At 37.7% G+C, this 10,786-nt stretch overlaps 1 long non-coding RNA gene across 11 annotated transcripts; it reads right to left on the bottom strand.

Annotated features, from left to right (window-relative positions):
• Positions 1-435: 435 nt before the first annotated feature.
• On the bottom strand, positions 436-5,367 carry LOC112168716. Of its 11 annotated transcripts, XR_005801009.1 has the most exons (12): positions 4,823-5,365; positions 4,262-4,460; positions 3,731-3,836; positions 3,457-3,576; positions 2,816-2,959; positions 2,196-2,266; positions 2,079-2,116; positions 1,820-1,862; positions 1,297-1,409; positions 1,086-1,209; positions 912-1,007; positions 436-803 (listed from the first exon to the last, which is right to left on the bottom strand). It is a non-coding gene; the product is annotated as an uncharacterized LOC112168716 (long non-coding RNA). The 11 variants fall into 11 exon arrangements; XR_002924387.2 differs by having other exon boundaries at positions 1,297-1,362; positions 2,196-2,959; positions 4,823-5,367; XR_002924383.2 differs by having other exon boundaries at positions 2,196-2,959; positions 4,823-5,366.
• Positions 5,368-10,786: the final 5,419 nt, after the last annotated feature.

Here is a 10,786-nt window from a genome sequence, read left to right as displayed (position 1 = left end):
ATTCTTATAAGAGGAGCCCATATGGTGTAGTTGGATTCATTCAAGACAACACTTGTGGGGAAAGCAGAGTTGTCTTGTTGGGTGGTGTAGTGGTGATGGATGATCGGTGAGGATGACACCATTGTCTTCTCGGGATTTGACTGTTCGCCTTCAATTGCAGGTCCGGCCATTAAGGAATTTGGGGTTTGTTTGTTTGTTTGTTTTTTTTTTTTTTTTTTTTTTCAGGTTTGGTTTTTCTAGGGTTTCAAAAAATTCAGGGATGGCTTGATTTTAATGGTGGTGGTACGCAGCGGTTTGTGGTGTGCTTTGGGATTCAGGATTCAGGATTCAAAGGATGCAGGCAAGTTCAAAGGATTGAACCTGGCTCTGATACCAAGTAGAAAAGAATACTTTGATTTTAGGGTTTTCAATAATATTCTATTCATCCCACAAAGGGGTATATATACAAGGACAAGAGGAGTAGTCTAACCCTAACAGGAAACAATCATTCCTATAATTACATGATAACCTAAATAAATAAGAATCATAATTACATAAGATTTACAGCTATTCTACAACTACAAGTGTTGCCCGTGCTTTGCTGCGGGATTGATTTAATCATTGATTGTTTTTGTCGAACTTTACAATTTAGGTAAGGTGATCTTATAACATTACATATCAGAATATTTATATTGTTTTTGTCGCATACATTAATTTTTTGGCTGCATGATTAAAACACGTTACACGAATTTCTCCACCAGAATCATTAACTTGAAATCAAACCTACTGAGAAGATAATGTTGATCCAGATTGTTGTTGAGGTCCTGCAAGGTGAAATAGTTGATCGTCAAATTCTAGATACTGATATTTGAAAAATTTTGTTGAATGTATGTAATTAAGAGAAAAATATGTATAGGATATATTATACTCACACTGATAGTCCATAGAAAGCCACTTGCATGAAGTGTATTGAAGTTGTAGTTATCTGAAACTCTATCAAATGCTGTTGCTTGAGACTCTGCAGAATACTGCGATGATTTCTATGAGATATGGCTATTCTTTCAGTGTTGAAGGTCAAAAGGGAAGAGAAGATGATTGATGATTACCTTTTATGGATAGATTGAACATTGGAAAGAGCTCTGATCCTCGAGATTGAATAGAATCTTAATTCCTCAAGTGTAGAATTCCTCTTTCAATTGGTGATCCATAAACCTCTACGTCAGTACCATTCTGAAAAGGGTACCAACAGAAAATTACTACCACATCAACCCTTGATTTACCATTTAACTTTCTGCTAAACAGTTTTTAAGGATGTACCTGTATCTCAGCTGTAGACACTGCGATTTGTTTGTGCAATGCTTTCAATAATTAAGGACCATAGCACTGGAGGCAATCATGACTTATTGTCAGAAGGATAGATTTTCTTCCCACTAACAGCATAAATAATTATTCACAAATCAGCACCACACAAAAAATTATCTACAGGCATGCAAGCACACTTGTTTTATTTGCAATATCTGGAATACTATTAGTACTTTTGATTCAAATAGATCACTATTAGTACTTCTATTCAGAGCTATTAATTGATCAGAGCTGCACAGATTGCTTTTAATCAATCAAAAAACAAAGAGAAGTTAAACGATCTACCTCCTGGTTCAAAGTTTTGTTCCAGTCCAGGAGATTATAACAGTAATTCACTTAGTTCAAAGTTTAGTTCCATTAGGCACCGTTAAGTATTCTTAAATCCCAATGAACTGATATCTACTTTGCATTTAAGATTCTACTGAGGCTCTGAAAGTATAAACATGAGATGTATAAAAATAAAATCAAGTAGACGTACTAAGATCTTATGTGCCATCATTTTGGTCATGGAATAGGCAAGACTGTCATAAAGAACAGAGAAATAAGAAGTATATAAAGATGAATATACGATGAAATCATGTGGTTTCTGATATGTATTTTGTATTAACTAAAAACTGATACATTACAGAAACCAAAACCTGAGTCTTGGTTTATGCGTTCACAGAAATATTGTCAAGTAGATACTACTGCAATAAGAAAGAGTGATTATTTGGTTGTATAAATCGAATCATATATACCTTTCTATTCTCTGCCTCTTCTTATGATAACTTGGAACCTGTTGCAGAATTCAAACTAAGTAGGTACTTGTAACAATGAGATCAGTGAGATTTATTCCAAATATGAAAGTGGAGTACCTTCCAGCCGCTGCATCTGTTCTTGTACCATAAGATGGAAGGGGTTTAAGCACAGACCACTCATTTAGGTCCTAAAACTCAGTTGATTGGTTGAGTTGATATGAGCAAGCAAAGCACATGGTAAATATAAGCAAATCTATCAAACATATCATAAGAGACCAAAATTCAAATTTACCAAATTACTGTTCAAGTCTATATTAATTCTTCTCGGAATACCTTTACAATAAAATCTATATGATAGTGCGACAATCTTTCGTGTGCTGATATCAAGGCTACTTTGAGTTCATGCATAATTTTCAGTTTAGCCATATATGAACAGTAACATTCAGTTACATGATTTCAGATCTAAAGTCTTAGAACTGATTTTCATGGGGATTAATTCATTCTCACATCCTACCGACACACATAACCACTTTATCACAGATTCACAGACAATTAAAACATTGCCTCTCAAAGCATATTCTTTTGCTATATATGCACCTCATCTCATAAAAACAATTACAAAAGCATTGATTTGAGTCATTGTATAATCCAAAAAATTTTGATCTCATAAACTTTGAAAAGGAGGCTGAAAATAATATGATCAAAATTTAGCAGATTTGATTTTTACATAATCTTACCCTTCTTGACATTGTAAAGCTGACTGTGGTTGTTTCCATCCAGGTGCTCCATTACCTGTTGATGCAATCTAGGAGCAGAAATGTCTATGATGCTTAATAGAACCGAACTCCATCGAACTGGTGATGCATGCCTTAGATCTTTCCCTAGAAGAATAGAAAAAGCACATCATTTAGACCCATTTCTAATGAAATACCAAAATCAATGAGGGAGTATAGAGGGATTATGTTAGCCATTAATCGACTCATATAAAAAAGCCATGCTTCTAAATATCATGAGGTATGTCCAAATAGAACAAAAACTTGGACAGTAACATGCTATGCATGATCTTATAAGATTTCATTATTTTACAAATAACAAATGAGATAGATAGTAAAGCAAAGCTGATTGAGAATACACAGTTCAAAAGACATGCATGCAGTTTCTTGTTTTGGACCATAACATACCAATCAAACCAAACTAAATCAAATAAAATGATTCTTTTTTTATTATTTCAATTTTATTTCAAAAGTGTCTAAGTATAAACCATGTTTGTAATGAATGGATTGAATAGCTACTTTGTGTCAAGTATGCTGTGATCTTCTTACAGGTTTGTGAGTCATTATACCCAGAAAGATAAGTTATCAATTGAGTTTCATGGTACCTCTGGCGGTAAGTACATCCAGGTATGGTGGTCCAAGTAAACGACTGAACCACCGATAGCTCCAGCTAGATACAACTTGAGCAAAAATCACCGATAGCTCCACCCAAAAATTCTTCCAATCTGATATATACACAAAAACCAGAGAAGTATGATTGAAAATTGTTGCTAATTGATTTTAACTCTCAACGTTTATTGACACATTCCATACCATACTTTGATCAAATAGTCCATTATACTATCAAAAGTTGCTTAACATGCATTCTCTTCCATTTACCTTGATTGACAGATTCAAGCTTCTCCTTTTTTTTTTCAGACCTTGCAGACTAATTTTTTACAACAGAAAAATCAATTGCAACAACAATGATAGTAGCAGGTGAAACCTACATACAAAACCAATTACAGTTTGACATTAAAAACACATATCAAAACCATAAATCCCTTAAAAAAATATATATAATATAAAAAAAATATTTAAACAAACAGAATCAATCCAAACAAAACCCAAATTCATACAGATTACAAATTATGTACACAACTCCAAAAATCCATAGCAACCTACAATCACAGATTAAGAATATAACCAATACAACTCCAAAAATACTAAAAAATCCCGTGGTTTTCAATCTTATCAAGCAAAGCTACAAATTTATAAAAGGGCTTCACAAAAATAGATGCTTCATCCAGAAAACCGAGGTGAGCATCTCTTAAATTGGAATTTCATCCCTACCATTTTACTCAATTGAAAACTCTAATGGGAACAATTTACAATTACAATAGAGAAATTGAGAGAGGGGAATTAAGGAACCTTGAACGTAGAAGCAACCTATGTCTACATGCATGAACAATGACTCTGGAATCGGATGTTTCAGGCCACAACTCAAATGCCAGAAGCTGCAGCTCTCCTGCTTTTCTCAACGCACCTCCACCTCAAGGTTGAGCCAATAACCCATAATCGCCTTCCTTCTCCTTGTTGATGACAAACCCAATACGACAACCCTAAACCCCTGCATCACCAGAACCCCAAATCAGAATTCTTTCAACAAAAAAAAACCACAAATTCTTTCATTCTCCGTTTTTCTTGATTATTTCTCTTATCAGAGAACACAAAAAACACACACACAGAGAACATGCAGAACCTATTCTCTGTAATTCTCTCCCTCTCTTTCACTATATCAACAATAGAAACACAAAGCTCAACCAAGGACGAAAAGAGAGAAAGAAAAGATCATGTCTGTCAGCTTGAGAAAAAAGATTACGTGAAACCCAGAAATTTAACTCATCACCAAAACCCAATCTTTCAACCCGAATCGTATTTAATAAACTGTAAATCAAAGAAAACCCAACAAAGAAATCCTTCATTATCTACCTCTTTGTGGAGTGAAGTAGCAAAGACACCCAGGTGTCGAAGGAAGAAACAACACACACTGAGCAGCACCCCAAGTGTCGAAGCAAGAAACAGAATGGAAGGGCAAAATCGTCTTTCATCCATAACCGGCTCGGCTCCAGCCGACATTGTTCATAAGCCGATGAACAGTTCGATGAGAATTAGTATATAGTAAATTACCAAATTGTCATGTTATTGCCATTAACTATGAAGATCATAATCACACACGTAGTATGCAGATATGGACCAAATACAGGGAAAGAAGGGGAAAGCCTAATTAGGTGCTCTGTGGTTCTAGACTTGGCCATATATTTTAACCGAAGGGCATGAATGAAAGTCCAGTAAAATCTGTAATTAAGCTAAATGAATGGTCATATGTTATTATTTAATAAATAAAAACAAAAACAGAGGTATTTTAAAATACCTACCTCATCTTCAAATCCAAAACCAATTTTTCATTCACTAACCCTTCCCCTAAAACCCTCGTGCCAATCGAACTGGCGACTAGCTGGACATTGAAAGTAACTCAAGGCCAACAAGTCACTCAGAGACCGGCCTTATTCGTGCTCAAGTTATAATCTATATCTCTTCCCAGATATTGAAAGTTATACAAAGTAGAAGTGACCATGCAACCAACATGTCAATACATATCAAGACTCTTGCTCCCGAAGCTGATCGAAGTGCAAGTGTGAAAGTTAAGGTGTTAAAATCACTTCTCCTTAAGTAAAGAATCTCATGGAAGTTCTCTCTAGCTCTTGGTTTTTTTTTTTTTTCCCTACAGACAAGGAAAATCTTGAGTTCGAACCCTTGTAAATTTAATCATATTTTAAATAATAAAAACAGTTATAATGTGCGAGGAGTCAAGGAGAGTTAGAATCCTGAGACATATCATAACTTTTTGCAGGGCCGATCCTGACATTTTAGAGGTCTGAGGCGAATAATAAAAATGTGGCCTCATTAATGGGTGTTCGATCAATAACCAAATTTATTGTTTTGTTCAATAATGAAATTTATTTTTCATATAGTAGTTTCTTACATAATTACTTGTATATTGTTTTCTTAAATTATAAGGGGCAAAATATATTAAATTCATATACATTAGTAACCATAAAAAAGAAAAGGAACTAAATGTGATTATACCAAAAGAAACCAGAAAAATAAAACAAAAGGCAAAGTAAACCAAAAACAAAAAAAGATAGGCAAAGTGAATTGAACAAACTGTGAATCGAACCTGGGTGGGGTATTTAAAAAAGGAGGCCACTAATTTCCCTTACCGCTAAACTACAATATTTTCTCTGATATCATTGGCGAAGAAAAATATATAACAACTCGTTGAAGTTTATATTTATATAATAAAAAAAACTGACGGAGGCCCGCCGGAGGCCGGTGGCCTGAGGCGGCCGCCTCAGGCTGCAGCCCTCAGGGCCGGCCTTGACTTTTTGGGTTGTACCATGTAAGTTACCGAGTTGGCAACCCGTTTGCCAAGTTTATGGGAGGGTTGAATCCTCAGATATATCATAATTCAATTTTTTAACTATTCATCAATACAGCTTGAGCTATTATACAGTACTACAAACATAGTTTAAATTTTAAAAATGTTTAACCACTGTACGTTGCATGAGAACGTGTTTTTTAAAGTTAATTAAGAAAACTGAAAACAAATTAGAAATTTTGAACCCATCCAATGTACCAAAAAAAACTATGCGATTTTCTTGTCACCTTATAACCAAGTTGATGAGTCGGTGCAAAAAAAGAAGAAGAAGATTACATTGAAGAGATCAAAATGGTAAGTTTACGATAAAAAAAGGGTCCTTGCCCAAAAGCACCAAAATGAGCAAAACTTTTCCCACTTACCCCAGCAACAGTTTTTCATTCCCACTAACCCAATTTTAAGGAAAATGACTATTTTGCCCATAACTTAATTAAAGAATTACAAGCTTCTGCCACTTTTTCATCTCTCTCTCTCTCTCTCTCTCTCTCCCCTGGATCTCCACCTCCGGTCTCTCTCTCTCTCTTTCTCTCTCCCTCCCTCTCCCTCCGGTATCCACCTCCGGCACAACATCGATCGCAAACGACATGACGAACTCCGGCAATTGCTCAGACTGCTCTTCACACCCAAGCAATTGCTCAGGACACCCAAGCTCTATCTTCTAGCTGAATCTGTCGAACACCGTGTTGCAAATCGAACACCTCGCCCTCGCGGTCAAGATCGAGCTTGGTGCTATGGAGCTCCGGCGGTCAAAGCCTCGATCGTCGGCGCCGGTTCTAGGTCTGGGTCGAAGGACGACTCTGTCGCCGGCACCTCTCTCTCTCTCTCTCTGGCACGAAGCCGTCACCGGTTGCTTGGACCTAGCCTTCGACTCATCCAGGCAGCAGGAAGCGGAGACCGGTCATCCCTCTCCGATCTGCACTTTCTCTCTCATCCCTCTTCGAGGTGGCGGCCGGGCTGCTGGTAGACGGGAAATTGGTGGAGGATAACAACGATTTGGTGCCCAGAGCTTTTCTCTGGGTGCCCAAACTATTTTTTTTTTTTTATAGATAAAATGGGGCAGAAGACCAAAATGAAAGAAAAATGAAAAAAAAGAGGTTCTATTGGGGCAATAGACGTTTTGAATTGATGTAATCTCCTTGTTTTTTTCCTATAATCAAAGTTTTATTTGTCTAAATTTAAAGAGATTAGTTCTCATTCTAGCAACTGAAAGTCTTATTGGGGGATAGTAGACGTCTATTGGGGGGCAATACATGGCTGATAGACGTCTATTGGGGGGCAATAGACGTCTATTGGGGGGCAATACATGGCTGATAGTCGTCTATTGGGAGGGCAATACATGGTTAATAGACGTCTATTGGGAGGCAATACATGGTTGATAGTCGTCTATTGCCCCTTTATTGGGGGGCAATAGACGTCTATTGGGGGGCAATACATGGCTGATAGTCGTCTATTGGGGGGCAATACATGGCTGGTAGTCGTCTATTGGGGGGCAATAAACGTCTATTATGGGGCAATAGACGTCTATTGGGGGCAAAAAAACTTTCCGGTGGGTGGTAGCCGGTGATCGGAATCCGGCGGCCGGTGACTGGATTCCGGCGAAAATTGGCCGGATTCCGGCGAAGTTGTCGCCGGAATCCGGCGGCCGGTGACCGGAATCCGGCGGCCGGTGACCGGAATCCGGCGGCCGGTGACCGGAATCCGGCGGCCGGTGACCGGAATCCAGCTGCCGGTGATCGGACTCCGGCGAAGTCCCCTATGGTTTCTCTCTCTTCCACTCTCTCTCTCTCTCTCTCTCTCTCTCTCTCTCTCTCTCTCTCTCTAAGTAACAAAGGTGAGGGTAAAATGGTATTAAAAAAATAATAAAAACAAAAAAAAAATCTTAATGGGGTATTAGGGAAGACTCCCTTAGAGTGTATTGGGTAAGAGGGAATTAAAAAAACTTAGTGGGGTAAGTGGGAAAAAAATCCCTAGAAATGGGGTAAATGGACAAAATCCCTAAAAAAAAAGGAAAAACTTGAGCTAAGCGGGGAATTGTTTTCAGAAAACAAAAAACAGAGGTATTATAGAATACCTCATCTCAGAATAGTACTAGTACTGTGTGAGTTCAGTGATGGGTACTAGTACTGTGTGAGTTCAGTGATGGGGAATGGTGATGGTGCCAATCCAATCGAACGTGTGAGCTATTCTACAAGAATGTAAAGCAACGCCACTGGTTCAGATAGGGATTGGCGCTTGTTTTTATGTGCTTTTCTACATTTATATAACTGTATGTAGGATTGTGCGGTATAGACAAAAAACCTATAGACATAATTTGGTATTTCCCATATCTACAATTTCAGACTTGTGCGTTAATTGAATACCTTCACTTTATTTTGACTACAATAATTTTTTTTTTTAATCCACAAACTGGGTGGCTCAACTATCCGCCCATTTTATTATCTGATAGATGACAAATTGTCAATCTAAATGACGGAGAAGTGAGAATATCTATTCACAATATAGATAGGGGATTGATTTAAGTCCTACATTTGTATAGAACCGGGGACTTGCCATACTTGGAATGCAAGATAGGGGATTGATTTAAGCCCTAAATGACGGAAGTTTTTGTCCTTTTGTTTTGATTTTCTTTTTTGGCCTGAAGTTGAGTTGTGTTTATTTCTATTGAATTCGGCTTGTAGTTAAATTTTAGATCTGAGCTATTTTGTTTTGGTGATTTTGTATTTCAGAGGATTGAGGGGATTTATTTATCTGAGCTATTTTCGGCTTGTAGTTAAATTTCTATGTTAATATTTGTTTGGCATTTATTTCTATGTTAATATTTGTTTTAAAATTGAGATTGGTAATTTATTTGGGCCTTGGCTCTGAGAATTACTGAGAAGCCCACTACTCCCCAGTGGGATTCCAGATATTTCTAAAGTGAGAATTACCATTCTATCCCACTAGGGTTTCACCACAGTGATCCCTCTTTATAAATAGCCTACTATTTCGGGCCGTGTGAATTGGAGGAAGCAAATTAGAAACAGTGAAATTTTCTGGGCAAATGGGGGGCATACAGAGATGGGTCTCCGCACAATGAATGATGAGAAGCAGAAGAAGGCTGATCTGGCGAATCACCAGCATGCGGTTGACAAGGGCAAGACTGATCCACGTCCTCCAAGGAGAAGAAGAAGAAGGTGGTTCCCATTCCCGATGCTGCTCCAGCAAAGAAGGTCCGAATCAAGGGTCGCCTTCTTCTGAGGAATGGTGGTGCCCCACTGTTCGTGACAGGCCTGGAGCTTGAGTTTCTCCACTTGACCTTGTCAACCGCGTGCTGGTGATTCGCCAGATCAGCCTTCTTCTGCTTCTCATCATTCATTGTGCGGAGACCCATCTCTGTATGCCCCCCCCAGGAGAAGAAGAAGAAGGTGGTTCCCGTTCCCGATGCTGCTCCAGCGAAGAAGGTCCGATTCAAGGGCCGCTGTCTTTTGAGGAATGGTGGTGCCCCACTGTTCGTGACAGGCCTGGAGCTTGAGTTTCTTAGAGATCCGATCCGATCCGTTGTTGATTATTTCTTGGGGAAATTACTGGTCACTCCCTGTACTTTTAGGGCGTCGACAGTTCAGTCCCTGCTATCCTAATTTCGACAAGTTACTCCTCAGACTTTCCAATCTCACACAATTTGGTCCAAAATGACTATTTTGCCCCTCCCTTCCTCTTTTTGTTTTTTATTTTTCTCTCCTCTCCCCTCCTTTCTTCTAAAATTCATAATTAATTCATACGAACTCCGATATTTGCGTTCCATATATGTACGAGATCGTATCGATGAGCTCCACAACTTTTATGAAGAAAGTTTTTCCAAATTTTGTATGTATAAAAAGTCAATTTTCACGACCGCTCCAAATAACATTCGTTTCGAAAATCCACTTTCTTCTAAAATTCATAATTAATTCATACAAACTCTGATTTTTGCGTTCCATATATGCACAAGATTGTATCAACGAGCTCTACAACTTTCATGAAGAAAGTTGTTCCAAATTTTGTACGTATAAAAAGTCATTTTCACTACCCCCCTAAATAACGTTCGTTTCGAAAATCTCCTTTCTTCTAAAATTCATAATTAATTCATACGAACTCCGATATTTGAGTTCCATATATGTACGAGATCGTATCGAGGATCTCTACAATTTTTATGAAGAAAGTTTTTCCAAAATTTGTATGTATAAAAAGTCAATTTTCACGACCCCCCCTAAATAACGTTCATTTCAAAAATCTCCTTTCTTCTAAAATTCATAATTAATTCATACAAACTCCGATATTTGCGTTCCATATATGTACGAGATCGTATCGATGATCTCTACAATTTTTATGAAGAAAGTTTTTCCAAATTTTGTATGTATAAAAAGTCAATTTTCACGACCCCCCCTAAATAACGTTCATTTCGAAACTAAAATTGATACGAAACCGAATTTCTCGTA

Source organism: Rosa chinensis, chromosome 6 (assembly GCF_002994745.2).
Source record: "Rosa chinensis cultivar Old Blush chromosome 6, RchiOBHm-V2, whole genome shotgun sequence".
In the NCBI taxonomy this organism is placed as follows: domain Eukaryota; kingdom Viridiplantae; phylum Streptophyta; class Magnoliopsida; order Rosales; family Rosaceae; genus Rosa; species Rosa chinensis.
Note: the sequence above shows the minus strand (reverse complement) of the source record. Positions and strands in the feature narration are given on the sequence as shown.